This window comes from Erpetoichthys calabaricus (genome assembly GCF_900747795.2).
Source record: "Erpetoichthys calabaricus chromosome 1 unlocalized genomic scaffold, fErpCal1.3 SUPER_1_unloc_1, whole genome shotgun sequence".
NCBI classification, from domain to species: Eukaryota; Metazoa; Chordata; class Cladistia; order Polypteriformes; family Polypteridae; genus Erpetoichthys; species Erpetoichthys calabaricus.
Genome location: NW_026261574.1, coordinates 1,585,548 through 1,604,696, shown reverse-complemented (window position 1 = coordinate 1,604,696; position 19,149 = coordinate 1,585,548).

Genomic DNA, 19,149 nt, shown 5'->3' with positions numbered 1-19,149 from the left:
GGAGAAATAGCAAACCATCTTTTACATGGTTCATTAAAGATTTGAAACAATACTTCCTTCTTACAGATTTGCTGGATTTCAGTTTCTTATCTGATAGGATTTATGATAACATCTCTCATTTTACACTGTTTTCATTTATGCCTCCTGTATCTTTTGGCCTGTGCTCCCTATTTGTTATCTTGCATATGCTGTCCTTCCGTCCCGTGATGCGCAGTCGCCCTCTGCGCAGCTGCCCGAAAAACCTTACGAGACCGACATCGCGGCAGGTGGCGGATTTACAGCCGCGAAAATTCAAAGAGAAAGGCGACTTCGATTAAAGCCATAGTGGCCTGAAAGACGATTTCGACTACAGCTCGAGGCCTAATTACGCATTCACTCAATACACCTATATCAGGTTTGTGGTGCTTATACTTACTATTCCACTCGTGCCCGTTTCATCTTACGTTGTCGAAACGGGCTCTTTGTCTAGAACATACATACAATACGACTTGGCTTACTACACTGCGCTCTCCTGTCTCTCTGTAGGATAGTCTTAACACCGCGGAGGGACAAAACTGAAACAATAGGCAGAAATCAAAGCGCCGTTAGTGTGGAATGGCCGTCTCCCCGATGTCTGCGATTCGAGAAGGAATCGACAAAAGGAACACACGGAGATGAATGAACAGGCGCCACCAATGTGACTGGGTGGTACGAGTTAAAATTTGGGACTCAGCCACATTAAGTGAACCGCAGATACCAATGAACAGAAACAGCACGCGGGTGGTCACAGGAGGATTCACTCGAGCAAAGATCGGCGGGGGCTAATGAACACGAACGCGACGCTCGCCACTCATTCAAATCGCGCGCAGCGATTCTAATGGAGCGAATGAAAACTCACACACATCCATAAAGTGCATCCCCAAAATCCAGAGTACTTACTATCTGCCTCGTGGCGATGAGATTGTTTCTGAACTTGTTCAAACTTCTCTCTCACTCAGCAACAGTCTTTCGTCGGTAGTATTTGTCGCAGTGATGGCCCGCTCGTTACTGAGGTTTCGAAGCACTGCTTCGAGACTTGCTTCAAATACGCCCGTCACGTGATTTTGAGTCACGCTAGCGTAATGACGTCATTGATATCTGCGCAGTCAGCAGTCGATTTGGTCACTCACTAGTCTGCGAAAGTGCTTTGGCTCAAAGTGTAAAAGCGGTTATCGCTACTATAGGGATAAGATACACCAACCTGAGTTCAAATCCTAATTGGGGCTCGCATATGTTGAAACAAAGATTTTGTATAAAACAGTTAAGTAGTACTTGTCTGTAAGTTAACAAATATATTTTGGAGACATTATGAATGAATTACATTGGGCACCTTTTTCCTTGGTGTGGAAACGTGTCCACCTAGTATCTGTAACAAATTAATGAGCATATTTTGCGTAAGGTAGCACGTATTATAACAATCCAGAATCTACTCTACCCCATGTCGATCATATCAGAGAAACGCTTCACTAAAGCCGACGTGGTCATTACACCAGTATATGCGCAAGACACTCTCATTAAACGTTTTTACTATTCAGTGATTCCCAGATCTGTAGCTGATTTGTATTATTGATTTCCAAGAAGCAATGTGAGTAAAAGCGTGTGCTGCATAACTAATCACAACTGTCTTTAAAACAGAATCAGCGCCATCAACAGTGTCTTTTGCAATTTTAGGAAAGCCACGGGATTTCTGCGTTAATGTGACAAAAAGTTGTAAGGAAACTTTGCGAATTCATCCAGAGGTGAACATAAAGATCACTCAAGTACTGACAAGAAGGAGCAGCTGGATAAGCACATCTGGAGCCAAACTTTCAAAAAAGCACCTGACTTTGTCAGCAACATCCTTTCCTTCTGAATGCATCTTATCAAAGGCTGCGCTGGGGGCTAAATAAGTAATCTTCCGAACTGCAGCACAACAAATAAATCATTGATGTAAATAGAATTGCAGATAGAGTAAGCTTTTGTCGTTTCTGTATTCTTAAACCATCTTCCAGTTCCACAATCCCATGCAGTCACTGTCACGTTTAACGTTCCCTGCTCCTCACCTGTCGTGTCACCCAAAGCATCAACACTCAGTTTGATTCAAGGCTTTACCGTCCTTCCTTTCATAAACATAAAATAAGACACACATTCCCTCTACATACGTGTCCAATAATAATAGTAAACTGGTAAGAACGAGAAAAAGCACAAGATGGGAATATTCATGACAAGAGCCTCTGCATCAGGGTGAGGATGTGCCTTGTCTCCCATTACGTGAGCTCGTCTGCCACCCCTCAGTTGCACTGGTACACGTTACACTGGGGGGCAAATGCAATGGAGAATACCGACAATGTACACCTTCAGAAGTGGAATAAATCGACTGTATAAGTAGAACATTTCAGATAAACAATGAATTTTGTTAATCATAAACAATGCAACATAACTATCATATATGTTGTTACTTTTTATTTATTCTCACCAAACGTTACATATCTACATGGGAAATGAACATGGGTAATATGTTTATAATCATTCTCACTAAAATACACTGTCAAAATATATTAATGAGCAAACTGAGACACATTGGCCTTTAGGAAATATCAAAAAGCGTATGCGCTGTCATTTAGGACAGAATGCATTGTTAACGTCACGCACTCTCTACTGACGCGATGTCACGAAAACAAAGAAACAGCACAGTCCATGCAAACTCATATCCTCCTTGGTTTTTGACCTTATGATTAATTGTCAATATCAAATCAATAAAGTCATTTTAAGAAGATGACAAGTCTGCTATAGTCAGATCAATTAACTCTCATTTTAAAAGTTTGCTAATACAGAATATAAAATAGAATCTCAATGATACGGGACTCGCGAGTAGTAATGAATAATATGTGACACTGAGAAAATATAAATCCTAATAACGGGAACAAGTAAAAACTATGACTTCCTAAAACGGACACTGTAAATGTAGGCATTTCAATAAATAATTTAGGAGACTTGTGTGTGCATTTCAATATCGATTTAAGAACTAGGTAGGCTACCTATTGTACTATAAACGGTACCTGAGGCAGCACTTAACAGTAAATAGTCTAACAGGACAATGACTGACTGTAGGAAGATGCTGCGCCGCTACAATAAAGGGTCACACTGTCATTCTGCATGTTTAGAAGGCGCTGATTGGCTGAAACTGTTTATAGCGAATTGTTCCAAGTTGGAAGTGCCATATAGCGATCAGAAACGAAAAGATACATTTAGGCATGCTGCATAGTAGTTTGTTTTTCTACAATACAAATTCAGTACGACACCAGGGTCTCCAAACACACAAATATGAAGCTTATTACGTTTTTCAGTGAAACTCTTTACATACACAATATAATTAGGGACGTGTGCCCCCTGCCTGACTACGACGGCCCAACCTTCCCTCCATAGCTCGATTCGCTCGCTATCCATCCAAGCTGAAAATATTGTTAAAAGGAGGAATTGAAAAAAAACCTTTCACAAGAGGAGGATCAATGACGCAAACCCCTGGTATTGTTACTGAGAGACAGTTGTGATACCATTGAGTGACCTAATCGGGATAATTAACGAGCTCCGCACAATTGAACTACTACTACTGTTCTTACTGCGGCGGATGTAGAAATACAGTGCATCCGGAAAGTATTCACAGTGCATCACTTTTTCCACATTTTGTTATGTTACAGCCTTATTCCAAAATGGATTAAATTCATTTTTTTCCTCAGAATTCTACACACAACACCCCATAATGACAACGTGAAAAATGTTTACTTGAGATTTTTGCAAATTTATTAAAAATAAAAACATTGAGAAAGCACATGTACATAAGTATTCACAGCCTTTGCCATGAAGCTCAAAATTGAGCTCAGGTGCATCCCGTTTCCCCTGATCATCCTTGAGATGTTTGTGCAGGTTCATTGGAGTCCACCTGTGGTAAATTCAGTTGATTGGACATGATTTGGAAAGGCACACACCTGTCTATAGAAGGTCCCACAGTTGACAGTTCATTTCATAGCACAAACCAAGCATGAAGTCAAAGGAATTGTCTGTAGACCTCAGAGACAGGATTGTCTAGAGGCACAGATCTGGGGAAGGTTACAGAAAAATTTCTGCTGATTTGAAGGTCCCAATGAGCCCAGTGGCCTCCATCGTCCGTAAGTGGAAGAAGTTTGAAACCACCAGGACTCTTCCTAGAGCTGGCCGGCCATCTAAACTGAGCGATCGGGGGAGAAGGACCTTAGTCTGGGAGGTGACCAAGAACCCGATGATCACTCTGTCAGAGCTCCAGAGGTCCTCTGTGGAGAGAGGAGAACCTTCCAGATGGACAACCATCTCTGCAGTAATCCACCAATCAGGCCTGTATGGTAGAGTGGCCAGACAGAGGCCAGTCCTTAGTAAAAGGCACATGGCAGCCCACCTGGAGTTTGCCAAAAGGCACCAGAAAGACTCTCAGACAATGAGAAAGAAAATTCTCTGGTCTGATGAGACAAAGATTGAACTCTTTGGTGTGAATGCCAGGCATCACGCTTGGAGGAAACCTGGCACCATCCCTACAGTGAAGCATGGTGGTGGCAGCATCATGCTGTGGGGATGTTTTTCAGAGGCAGGAACTGGGAGACTTGTCAGGATAAAGGGAAAGATGACTGCAGCAATGTACAGAGATGTCCTGGATAAAAACCTGCTCCAGAGCGCTCTTGACCTCAGACTGGGGCAACGGTTCAACTTTCAGCAGGACAACGACCCTAAGCACACAGCCAAGATATCAAAGGAGTGGCTTCAGGACAACTCTATGAATGTCCTTGAGTGGCCCAGCTAGAGCCCAGTCTTGAATCCGATTGAACATCTCTGGAGAGATCTTAAAATGGCTGTGCACCGACACTTCCCATCCAACCTGATGGAGCTTGAGAGGTGCTGCAAAGAGGAATGGGCGAAACTGGCCAAGGATAAGTGTGCCAAGCTTGTGGCATCATATTCAAAAAGACTTGAGGCTGGAATTGCTGCCAAAGGAGCATCGACAAAGTATTGAGCAAAGGCTGTGAATACTTATGGACATGGGATTGCTCAGTTTTTTTATTTTTAATTAATTTGCAAAAACCTCAAGTAAACTTTTTTCACGTTGTCATTATGGGGTGTTGTGTGTAGAATTCTGAGGAAAAAAATGAATTAAATCCATTTTGGAATAAGTCTGTAACATAACAAAATGTGGAAAAAGTGATGCGCTGGGAATACTTTCCGGATGCACTGTATGTTGTTTTACATATACACGTTAAATTGGTTTAATTGACACAAGAGTATCATTGTTGTATTCTCTTAATGAAGACGAAAAAATTATATTTATAGATGTATACTATATGATGTACGGTTTTGAACAAAATTAAGCATTCCATAAAAAGGTTGCAAAATTTACCTAATCTTTTTATATATATAAAGTAGATATATAACAATATTTCTTTGACACTATGTATCAGACAAAGGAAATCACAGCAATCCACAAGAACAATAATTAATTCTCAGCAACTACCTGAATTGTAGTTTAACTATATTAAGTGAAGTGTGTAATGTCAATATGAATTACAAAATATAACTAGAGAGTTAAGTGTCAGATAGACTCTCAAAATATAGAGGTCAATGCCTTTGAGTGTGCTGAGGCTTCACAAAGATTCATTAACCAGTGACCATGTATGCTCGAGGCTTCGAAGCCCTATCATGATCCAACCTCAGTACTAGGCATATCTGAGGCTTTGGAGCCCCGTCATGATCTCAATACTACGCATGTCTTCTCGAGGCTTCGAAGCCCCGTCACGATGCAATCTAAGTGTGCATGTCTGCTTAGTGCTTCAAATCATTATTCATCGAGCTCCAGTTTGAAGTACATATGGCATCAACAAAGTTCAAAAACTCGACAGAATTCCCATTGAAATGAATGTTTGTGGATGATACATACATGTTAAATGATTGTGCTCGATAATACTTTGTGGCAAAAAATAAAATTATAAATTATACATCATACAAATGCCGACTTGTAGAATGCATAATGCTGCAAAGAAGAGCTTTAGTAATACGGGTGACGACACATCTCTCAATATAATACTCTCATAAATATCCATTCTTCGCCTCATGCAACGTTTTCATGCAACACTGAACGTATGTCATATAGTATACATCTATATATCATTGTTTTCATGTTCATTACATACATACTGTACATACATACATACATACATACATACATACATAAAAAACATACATTATATACATCCACCCTGCTGAAAACAGTAGTGGTGCAGCGGTAGCGTTTGCCGCGCCATAAAAAGGCTTGCGTGGGTTCGGGTCCCACATCCACCCATTGTGAATTGTGACCCAAAAGAGTCTGTTTTTCTTTTTTTTTAATTTAACAGCAAATTCCACCGTGGACCGAGAGCGAGCAAGGCGAGAACACTTGTAAAAATATATCAAATGGAAATGGGCATCTTGTTTCATGTCTATACTGTAACAAAAAAAAATATTTGAGTGATGATTTCAACTGTTATTGTAGTTGTTGATGGCGGGTTTAGCGGTTTAAATTTTTAAATATTAAATTAATAAGGTGGAATGTGTTCTTACTTTGAGTGTTGGGGGTGGGGGGGGGGGGTGCTAGTGCTACACGGTAAATGTGTTAGTGACTGGGATTGCGTCTCTATAACTGGAAGATTGCTTAGGAATGATACAGACTGGACAACTATATGTTTTAGGAAATGTTTTATTATTGCACTGTGCTGTGACTAAGACAACTTTTTACTGATCGCCTGTCCAGACCTTGAAGATGTGTTCACGAGGGAGGGATGCTGCTGTTAAAAGCAAATGCTTTTTCGGCAGGTCCAGATGTGTTTATCCCGCTGCTTTCTGTTGCCTCAGCACTCAAGAGGATCTTTAATGCCGACCTTGATCCCTGCACTGCTCACCTTGGAGTGTCCCGTGTGTGTCTGTGTGTTGGTGTGCCGGTGACTGATCTGCGCCGTGTCTCTCAGCCTCTCTGATGAGCTCCAGATTGACACCTTTGAATGTTTGGTGCAGCAGAGCAAATTCAACCTGATCTACCACAGTGGGTTTGTTATCACCTTATTCAATGGAGGGGTTCATGGACGTCAAATGCCGATGAATAGAAGATGAATTAATGTAAATACGTGAGCTGCCTTACACAATTAGTCTTCGCATTTTGATGGCGATTCTAAGTGGTGATGATTCCCGAACAGAACTCTTATGCGATCCTTCCACAGTATCTCTCAAAATTATTTAGCACAAATTGGTTATAAAGATTTCACTCGAGATTATTTTTTTTAATTATGATCAGTCTTTAATTCGGATCGAACTCGGGCTAGCACTACGCTCAGAATTTGAAAAGCAACCACCTTAGTTAATTGAGCCACTGACGGCATCTTTTCTTCGTAGCGAACTCGTTACTCTTGAGCCCCAAAAAATATTGTAAAGTATTAATAAATTAAATATTTTAATACTTGATCGAATAATAACATCTGTGATTTAAGGATTTTACCTTTTCCTTCTCAAATGTGCTTACCTATATCATGGTAAAGTACAGGGATAAACCTTTATTTTCTGTCTACTCCATTTTAATTAAGTCAGACCAAAGAAAACATTTAAGGCTATTAAATGTGAGCTCAAGAAAAGATGAGGGTTAATTATAATACTAATAACATGAGCGATTATAATGATACAGTGCAAAAGTAAATACTAATTGAAAGAGCCGGGAATCCATGAGGTGAGGCGTCTTATTTTGTTTAACTCTTGCTATCGTATAGTGCATTGTGCCTGTCAGCGTTAGTTATATTTATATTTTTTAGACATCAGACACTAGAAGCTGCTGACGAACCCTTCTCTTCGTTGTCAGTCTGTAGCTGCGAAAAAATGAAAGCAATAAGAGTTGTAACAGACGTCATTGAAGTGGCTCATAAGTTTGTGTAGCGTTAATGAAAATGGCCAGGAGGTGTCACTAGAGAGGTGAGTGTCAAATGCTTCGAACCTTCAATACGATTTCCTACACAATTGCTTCAAACGTGTTGATGCTTCGTGAGGCTTCATTCCGCCCATCACTACTACCTGGGGGGATTTTCCGTACGTCGCTTAAATCATCCGAGATCAGATGCCTCAACTTGGATGAGTTAATGCCAGTGAAACTCCTCTGGGTTAAGTCGGTTTTTCAAACTAACAAATAACTTTGTTTTGCATGGTTATGCTTGTACTGTGAACCTTTACGTTTGTAATAATACCGGCAACTCTTCAAATTCCACAAGGCAAGTTTCACGCTTGATCAGTTATTCTGTCGTGAAGTAGGCTTTTGATAAAGTTCAGATTGACTGCAGTGGTGCATGATGTTACCTTTTTTTCTTTACAGCTTAGTTCCTTATGTTGGAGTAATGTGTCTAAATTGTAATACCAAATAATCTGCGATGTTTTTGTACCATCAATTTTAATAGAATTTCATGGTAGTTTTGTGCAGTTGATGCCTGCCATTTCTAAACTGTTAAAGACTTTCCTGCAATGTGCAGTACGCCACTAACTTGTATGTGACTCAGACTGACAGTCGCGATGTGCACAGAGCCTTTCAATTTAATTACAAGTGACATTTATATTTCTTTCCTTTCAGCCAACTTGCTACAAGAATATCTTCTGGAAATTGGATGTTAATGAAAAATCAGGTAAACTGCAAACACCCGTCTGTTAAACTTGTAATTCACTTGTCGTGTTTGACTTTCAGGTGTCTTTTTATTCTTTCCTTCTTTTCTGAGGACATCCCTGCTGGTTCAGTAGACTGTGGAATAGACATGTTGATGGTGTTTGAATATGAATTGTAGGCTTTATGTAACTTTACATTTGTGTTTAGATTGTGTAGGAGTTCAGTACTTTATCTCTTATCCTCTGTCAGTCTGCTCTTTATCTGACTATGCAGGAACCCTTTGATTTTACTGTCAGTCTTTTAAAGATGCTAATAATATATACAGTATATTTTTTCTTTATGTGTGGCATACCTTTAATTGTGGCATTCATTTAACGTGCCCTCCACTATTAATGACACCCCTTATAAAAATGTTAATTTTAAAAATATTTATTTCTTGATGTGGGCTTTGTTTTTCTTTGAATAAAATTGTTTCAATCAAAAGTCAGATGTTTCTGATTTTTTCAGTTCAAGATGACATTTCTTCAGCAGACAGGGATTTTTTTTTCTAACCCTTCTTACTAATTTTTACATAGGGGTGCCAGTAATAGTGGAGAGCACTGTATACAGTTTATCCATTACATCTTAGGATGACTTGCATATTACTTTAGGTAGTGTCCAGATTGGTGTATTCATAATACTCTGAAATAATTAATGTATTCTAAAAACTATTGAGATAACCACAAAAACAGGTGTTTTTGTAGTGAACCACAGAGTAATCCTCACAGTTTGAACTTTATTCCAAAGTGTCCACTTTTATGAGAAAACAGGAGTGTTCAGACCAAAACCAGACAGCTTGCACAAGACAAATAGTGTACTACATGTGACAATTTGATGTTTTATTTGTGTGTCCACCGTGTAGGAGAGCAGGCTGGCTGTGTGTCTGCAGGGGGGCAGCTGACTGGAGAACAAGGGGCTCAGGTTTATGAGGCTGCAGAGATCAGCAGGGCCTCCAGGAGGACTCAACATGAAAAACAGTTGGAGTTCATCATAAAGGGCCATGAAGCAGATGAAGACCTGCTGGTAACTTAGTTCAGATAACAAGTAAAATTTTGTTATTGTACTCTGTAGCAAAGACCTATGATAACCTTATAGCACCAAACTCTTGTATTTGCTTGTCCAACAGGCTTTTGTATCTGGAAAGGTTTAAAAAAATGATGAAGATCCTAAAAGTCACCAGGTAATGACCTCCATACAGTAGAAGATGAGGAGCTGACAGATGGCCTCTACAACTACCTGATGAAGTGCTGTGAAGAGCTGTAGGCACTTTGTAAAGATCCACAGAGTTCACATCATTCTGGATGTGCTGATGCCGGAGGCTCATCTGGCTTCAGTGAATCTCTGAGTACAGAAAGTGTCTCTGTGAGTAAGAAGCAGAAGGTCTGTTCATCAATGGACCAGCAGACAGTAAGTGGGACGTCATGTGGTGTTGGGGAGCAGATGGTCCTTTCTTTTTATTCTCAGCACCATTCATCTGTTAATCAGAATACCATTTTACTTGTAGTGAATTTAGACAAGAATATAAACTAAATACATATAAATGTAAATATATGTTTAAAGTGAAATTTAAAATACGTATTAATAGTACTGGTGAAAGTAAATCTTTTTTTTTTTTTAAATTGAGCGAAGAGTTTGACAAACTTGAGATTCAACTGTTGGAGTACAAAGACAGACAGACCGCATCACTGAGGCTTTTCAACTTGGGATTCCATCTCAGTGCCTCATCTAATAAACGTGTCACTGGCTTTACTGGTCTTTGGCCTTTTTTATTTCTGAGTGTTAAACTGACTGTGCATAATAGAGTTGTGTAGATTTGATTTAACTATTGATGTAAATAATAAAGGACACTTTGTTGATTAAGTTCTGTACTTTTGAAATTGTCTGCTTATCTGTTTTAGCCAATTCATGCCATCTGTATTTTTTCTTTAACTTTTATAACTACATTGTACAGTTTTATTACTTTTTTGAACATTACAAGCAAACATGTCTATCCACATTACATATTATTTATATATAATATATAGAAGTGGGCTGCGGTGGGTTGGTTCCTGCCTTGTGCCCTGTGTTGGCTGGGATTGGCTCCAGCAAACCCCCGTGACCCTGTGTTCGGATTCAGCGGGTTGGAAAATGGATGGATGGATATAGAAGTGGGCATGTTTTAGTATATTCCCCGATCAGTCTGTTTGTTAGAATGCACAAAGAAGATTAATTTTTCTTTCAGTTCAACTGACCCATCATTATTGTTAATTGTAAATATTTCTTGAAATGGTTGTACAATTTATACTGAATAATTATTAATAACATTTTGTTTTTGGTAGTGACAATACTGGGTGTTTTCATTTGTGCTGACCAATCACCTCGTATTACCACAACTAGAACTGATAGATGTGAGCAGAGCCTCCTCTCGTATCAACACCGTCTACAAATGGCACTTTGCTGGACTCGCCGGTAATCCCACAGCTTGGAAACTGAGCATCCTGGTCAAGACTTTCTTGTTCACTTACAAACATAATCTACAACAATAAGGGTCTTACTTATTATCTTTATTTAGGAGTCACATTTTCAATAAAACTTGCATTGTCTTTAACTGAAAATGCAGCTTGTATACAGTATATAAGAACAAAATTAAAGGAAAAGGATTGATTACTCCTGATAAATGGACAGTCAAAATCTTTGAAGCTCAGTATTCTAAAACCATAACTCACAGCTAGAACCTCATTATTCTAAGGTCTTGACATTAAGTGTGTGTCAGTGTTTATGTACTGTATATATACTGTATATATAAAACTGCTCAAAAAAATTAAAGGAACTCTTTAAGAACACATCAGATCTCAATGTGAAAAAACTCCTGCTGGCTATCTCTACTGCTATGAACTGATATGGTGATGTGTTAGGAACGAAAGGATGAAAATGAAAATGATCAACCAACAGAGAGAAGGCTGAACTCAAAGACACCCTGAAAATCAAAGGGAACAAAATGATGCATCCATTTTGCCAAATTTCATTGCAGCAACTCCACATTGTTCTCAGTAGTTTGTATGCTCCCCTAAACACACACACACTTGACAACATCCTAATGAGATGACGGATGGTGTCCTGGGGGATCTCCTCCCAGATCTGGACCAGGGCATCACTGAGTTCCTGGACGGTCTGAGGTGCAACCTGGTGTCATCAGATGGACCAAAACATAATGTCCAACCCAGAGCTGGTCTATTGGATTGAGGTCAGGTGAGTGAGCGTGGGGGGGTCCAGTCAATGATATCAATTCCTTCATCCTCTCGCCATATGATACCGGGCATTGTCGTGCACCAGGAGGAACCAGCATAGGGTCTGATAATTGGTCCAAGGATTTCATCCCGATACCTAACAGCACTCAAGGTGCCATAGTCTAGCTTGTAGAGGTCTGTGTGTCCCTCCATGGATATGCCTCCCCAGATATACCATCACTGACCCACCACCAAACCAGTCGTGCTGAACGATGTCACAGGCAGTATAACGTTCTTCAGACCCTTTCATGTCTGCCATATGTGCTCAGGGTTAACCTGCTCTCATCTGTGAAAAGCACAGGGTGCCAGTGGTGGACCTGCCAATTCTGGTACTCTATGGCAAATGCCAATCAAGCTCCACGGTGCCCACTAGAGGACATTGGGCCCTCAGGCCACCCTCATGAAGTCTGTTTCTGATTGTTTGGTCAGAGACATTCACACCAGTGGAGGTCATTTTGTAGGCTCTGGCAGTGCTCATCCTGGTCCTCCTTGCCCAAAGGAGCAGTTACTGGTGGGTCCTGCTGATGGGTTTAGGACCTTCTACGAGGGGCCCTGTCCAGCTCTCCTAGAGAAACTGCCTTTCTCCCGGAATCTCCTCCATGCCCTTGAGACTGTGCTGGGAGACACAACAAACCTTCTGACAATGGCACATTGTCGCCGTTATGTACTACCGCGACAATGGCTAAACCAACATGTAAAAATTACGTGTGTACATGGGGAGACCAGATCATATAGGTCTGCTAATTGTTATATTTCCTGGAAGGGGGAATTAAACCGAGTATCAGTGGCAGTGCTACCCAAACCCCCCTTCCCGGTGATTTTGGGACATGACTGGTCGAAAAATAAAAGCGGTAGTATAAAAACCACTCATGTTGCCAAGTTGGGTCTTGTTATGGGTGGGCGAGGTGCCTCCCCGCGGCTTCCTCGCCGTGCAGAGCGGCAAACACTGATGACGTAGGCAGCCAGGGGGAAGATTCTCAAGCGACAGACCCTTACCTGGAAGCACCAGGCGAGGGCCTGAGCCAAGTAAACAATACTCCCCCGGGACAAGTCGATCCTCTGGACAACATGACCCATCTATTTAGTTCCACGCCTGCCTCATTTAAAAGGGAACAGTGGAATGATGATTCCCTGAAGTTTGCCCGGAATGCTGTTGTTTCCGTAGACGGACAGTTGTCAGAAACTCCCCTGCCACCGAAGCCCTACTTTGTACTAGACAACGATCTGCTGTATCGAGTCGCGAGTCACGAAGGCGAGGTGCAGAAGTTGTTGATAGTGCCGCGGACCTTCCGGCGGGAGGTTTGTGAACTAACTCATGCCCATCTCTTAGGTGCCCATCTCAGGGCCGAAAAAACTTTAGAGAGTATAAAATTCCATTTCTATTGGCCGGGAAGCCAAGTACCAAGTATCAAGCATCTTAAAACGTCTGTTTACCATCCACAAACAGACGGGCTGGTAGAGCGTTCTATCCAGACGCTTAAACAGATGCTGCGCAAAGTAGTCAGCGTAGACGGTAGGAATTGGGACCAGCTTTTGCCTCTTGTGCTTTTTGCCTATCGAGAGGTGCCCCAAGCCTCCACAGGCTTCTCCCCTTTTGAGCTGCTCTATTGACGCCAGCCCCGGGGACTTTTGGACATGTTAAAAGAAGGATGGGAAGCCAAGGCTCTTCCCTCCACGAATGTATTAGAGTACACCGCGCAACTGCTTGATAGACTGAATAAGATTAGACCCCTTTTAAAAGACCATATGACTCGTGCTCAGGCAGCGCAAGTTCGGTGTTACAATCGGAACTCGGCTCTCAGGGAATTCAACCCTGGGGACCGAGTGATGGTGCTCGTGCCCTCTTCTCATTCTAAATTACTGGCCCATTTGCTGGGTCCATACGAGGTTAAGGAGAGAAAAGGGCTTGTCGACTATTTGGTGAAACAACCAAATCGTCGACCAAGCGAGAGGGTGTACCATGTGAACTTGTTGAAGCCATGGAGAGACGGGTAGACCTCCCAACCTCCAGTACAGCCCTCTCCCTTTTTTCAGACAAATTGACCCTTAATTTCGGTCCTGAGTTGTCACCCTTTCAACACCAGGAGCTGGAACAAGCAATCCTGGCTGTCCCAGAAGTGGTCAGCAGTTACCTGGCCGCACTTCGCTGATTGAGCACGATATCATCACTGACCCGGGGGTGGTGGTCCGGGAGAGGCCCTATCGCCTCCCGGAGGCAAACGTGCAGAGGTCGAAATGGAAATCCGGCGAATGTTCGACATGGACATTTTTGAAGAGAGTACAGTCCGTGGTCCTATCGTCCTCGTTTCCAAGTCAGATGGTTCCTGGAGATTCTGTAACGACTTTAGACGTCTCAATCAGGTCTCCAAATTTGACGCTTACCCTATGCCTAAAGTGGTTGACCTACTCGAACGTTTGGGTATGGCTCAGTACCTGACTACTCTTGACATGACCAAAGGGTAGTGGCAAATTCCATTAACGGCATCCGCAAAAGAGAAAACTGCCTTTAGCACCCCTAGTGGACATTGGCAATATAAGGTCCTTCCATTTAGGCTGCACGGGGCGTCAGCGACCTTTCAGCGTCTGGTAGACAGAGTGCTAAGGCCCCACCAGTCCTATTGTGCTGCCTACCTGGATGACGTGGTCATCTATTCCGGCACCTGGGAGGAACATATATTGCAGGTATACGCTGTTCTCGCAATGCTAGCGAAAGCCGGCCTCCACATCAACCCCCGTAAATGCTTCTTTGGCTTAAAGGAGGCCAAATATTTAGGCTACCTAGTGGGGCGGGGACAAGTGAAGCCACAATGTTCCAAGATAAAAGACATCCTGGAATGGCCCCGTCCGAATACCAAGAGACAGGTGCAAGCCTTCTTGGGGTTGGCAGGGTACTACCGCCGGTTTGTACCTCATTTCTCCGAGAGAGCAGCACACTTGACTAATCTTACAAAGAAACAGGCTCCTTTATATGTGGTATGGGATGAAACTACGGAACAAGCATTCAGTGACCTGAAGAAGGCCCTGACAATGGCACCAATACTACGAACCCCTGACTTTTCTTTGTCCTTTCTTCTCCAGACCGATGCTTCGGACACAGGCTTAGGTGCTGTGTTGAGCCAAAGTGTCGATGGTCTCGAACACCCTGTTATCTACCTGAGCCGGAAACTGTTGGACTGGGAGACCAGGTATGCGGCTGTGGAGAGAGAAGCCTTGGCCATCAAGTGGGCAGTGACTTATCTCAGGTACTATCTGTTGGGTCGTGAGTGAAGAGCCGCCCTTCAGTGGATGGCCCTTCACAGGGAGTCGAACCCTCAATTTACCAGGTGGTTTTTGGACCTGCAGCCATACAAGTTTACCTTTACTTATCATTGGGGCAACCTGCAAGCCAACGCCGATGCCCTCACCGGGGTTCACGACCTCTCAGTCTGGCGCACCCAACCCGATGGGTCTGGGCTGAAGGGGAGGTCATGTCATGCACGCGCGCTTAGGGAGCCGCGGAAGGACCCAAACTGTTATGTGAAACCGCATGCCGAAAGGGAATGGCGGAGTACTAACCTCTCTCTCTTTGTTTCAGCAGAAAGAAGGAAACACCACCGCCATGAATCCACCTCGATTAACTAGTAACACAGTACCACTTCCGCATTCCCTCTGTCGACCCCTGATGACATCAACATCCCAGCATCCATCTTGGTACCTTCCCAGCAGCCTTCACTACTCATTTCCAGTCCCTCTCCATAAAGACAACCCCATTCCACCATGTTGATGTCTGATGTGTATTATTATGTACAATAATCTAACTGAATTGATTCTATTTACAGTATACGGGGCCGGAAAACCCCAACCTTTTATGCTTTGTTGTGTTTTCTTTTACAACATATATATATATATATATTGTAGCAGATTGAGGCGTAGTCCACCTCTTGAACCCTCAGGTACCACTCTGATGACCAGGTGAAAGTAAAAGCACAAGACTCTTTATTTTTCTTCTTGTACCGTGCACAAAGCACTCTCCACACTACACTCATATAAACAATAAACAATTCTCTCTCTCTAACCAATCCTCCTCGCCCAGACACGTCGCCACCCTACCTCCCAGCTCAGCTCAGTGTACTGGGCTTCCCACAGTCCTTTTATACACCCTGACCCGGAAATGGTTCCTGGCCAAACCCACAAGTCCGTTTTCCTTCCGGGTCAGGGCAAACAGTCTTCTTCTTCATCCCGGGAGCACGTCGCTTCCTCTGGTCACGTGACTGTGACGCACTCCCGGGTTATAGGGCATGCAAGAGCCCACTTGTCCCCCTACAGTGACTCCCGGTGGTCCCCAATGTATCCAGCAGGGCTGTGTATAAACACTACAAAGTCCATGAGGCCCTGCTGGCATTCGGGGCACCATTATGCTGTCCGGAGGGCTCCTCCTAGCGGCCTGGGGGTGGCGACCGGAGTCCATAGCCGGTCGTCCATCACAGTTCCCTCCCCTTAGCGACGACAACTGGGGACCGAGAGGGACGTCTTCCTCCAGGAGAACGCTTTATCCGGACCGTGGTTCTGCTGTCGAGATCTCCCAGCGAACCTTGGGGGAACGGTGTATCTGCTATCCCACCGCTCCCCTGTCCTCCGGGGACAACTTCTCCACACGTGGCCCGGTTGCCGGCAGTTGTAGCACCGCCGACGTCCTCCTGGTGGCCTCTCTTCCCGAGACCTGAAACACCTCGGGAATTCAGTGAGCTCCACCCTGTCCTCCGCCAAGGAGGGGTTAACGGCTGCTTTGTTGCTCTCTGCCCTTTTCTTTTTCCTGTCAGGAGACCCGCATTTCTGTTTGGGGGTCTCCTGCTTTCTCTGGGGCTGGTGCACTGTATAACAGAAAAATAAAATATTGCTGTACTTTTACCTCGTGTTCAGAGTGGTACCTGAGGGTTCAAGAGGTGGACAAAAGCCTTAACTGCTACAATATATATATATACATATATATAGTATATCCTATAGAAAACTAAATTGATGTAAACCAGTTTTTCAGTATAAACCTATGACAAACAAGAAAAAAATGCCTTACCAGAAATATCATTGACAAAATCAATTCCCAGGTGTTCAGATTGAATTATTTAATGGTTAAGATTAGACAGACTCAGTGCAGTGTGTGCTAAAATGACCAGTAAAGTGGAGTCGTTTACAGCTTGTACAGGTTGATTGGTCAGGGCCGTACTGGAGTATATAGACTCAGTGTGCTCTTAATATGCCATCTGCTTGTGCAGTCATATAGGATGATGCCCATCTCTAACTTGTCACCAGTCATGATGCTGATGCCCATCAGTGCTTGCTATACAGTTGGACTCCTGACCTCCTCCTCCAATCGCAGAGACCCTAAAGACAGGCTGATGTGTTCAGCACACCACTAGGACCTGATGGAGTCAAATGGAGCATAAATGAGATATGAACTACAAACAAACATCTGTCAAGTCTGAATCTCTAAATGTAACTTTTGCATAAGTAATATGTATTATAATAAACATATATTTGATTAGATTAAAAAAGTATTTAAAAATCCCAAAAGTATTAATGATCCAATTAAGTCAAATAATTGAATACCCTGATTAACAGGTGCACAGTCACAAAAACTGCAAAATTATTACTCTTTTAAAGGCATAATATTTGCTCTTCACAGATCATTTAACATAGTAAACTTCATTATAAAAATAATAATTGAAATGTGACTATTAGCTCTATGATAACTGTGTTTCTTACATTTAACACTGATAACATGTAGAGACAGCCAGTGGATTCTTTAAAGTCACAGCTTTCTTAACGTTGTCTGTTCCCTGATACCTGAACGTGAGAGTGTCAAGAATGTGATTTGTAATATTCTGTAATCATAATACAACTAAAACAAACTTGACTACGAGATCCACAGGCAAGAAACTCACTGGAGCTGCTGGTGTGTTGAGAACAGACATGAAGACCGCAGAATATTTAACAGACATCAGCAAACAAGGAACAGATGGTGATCTGTGGGCAGAAGGGGGAGGGGGGGGGGGGGGGGGGGCAATGGAATATTAGAAATACTTAAATAAATAAATGTGGTTAAATAGTAATGAAAGTAATAAAACACATTTTAGGGTTGTGTATTATAGAAGTAAAGATTTAACTCTAGCAGTTTATTCAATGTTTAAAATTGTAATACGTTTATAGCCTGTCTTTAAGGTGACTTGTTAAATGTTGGCGACTATTTCATTTGGACATTCGAGTAAACAACAACAGTCAAACATTTGTTTTAATCTGACTGACTCAATCAAGTAGAGCCCACACTTAAGTCCACGTCAATCCATTAAAATTAGGTGGACACAAATTTGTATTGTTATGTTCATTCAAATTATCTTCAGACCAGAGGTGCGACCAGAACATCATGTGTGGGTGGGCATTTGGCTTGTCTGGGGAGGGCAACAAATATCTATCCATCCATCCATCCCCACACTGTAAAAAAATTTTGTCCTTTCCAACTTAAAATTTTCTAGTGACCTGTTGCACTCAATAATTTTAGTTCACCTAATTAAAGTTGTGTAAATTGATTATTTTGATTTGTGTTGACATCCTTGCCATGTTGGCTCAAATAACAATAATAAGTTGTGTCAGTTAAATGTTTGGTACTCATCAGATCAGCTTGTTGTTCTAATTACAAATTCTGTGTTGTATTAAATACTGTTGTTTAGTTTAGTTAACTACAAAGCTAGTATCAAAAACCAAACACAACTGTAAAATTTTATGCTCTACAAATTAAAACTAATACAGAATTTATTGAATAATACAAAAACAAAATACTTTAAATATTTTATTGACATATCACTTTAAATTCTTAACATTTATAACTTTGCAGCTGCAATATTACAGTGCATTTAAACTACACAGAAAGAATGCTTTATGTAAGAGCAGTAGAATGGTGATGGAATCCAGATTTAGAGACTTATTTAGAAAACAAATAAATCAAATAAGACAACAGACCATTTAACAGTCAATTCCATTTAACTAAAACAGTGATCAAAGACTTTTTTTTTCTCTTCAAAAGCAGGTGCCCAAACTGACAAAATTAACAGGAAGTGTCGCACAGAAATTTGTATTATATTTGCAGATAGTTTTGTTTTTTAGAGATTGCACTCTATCAGTGTAGTCATTTCC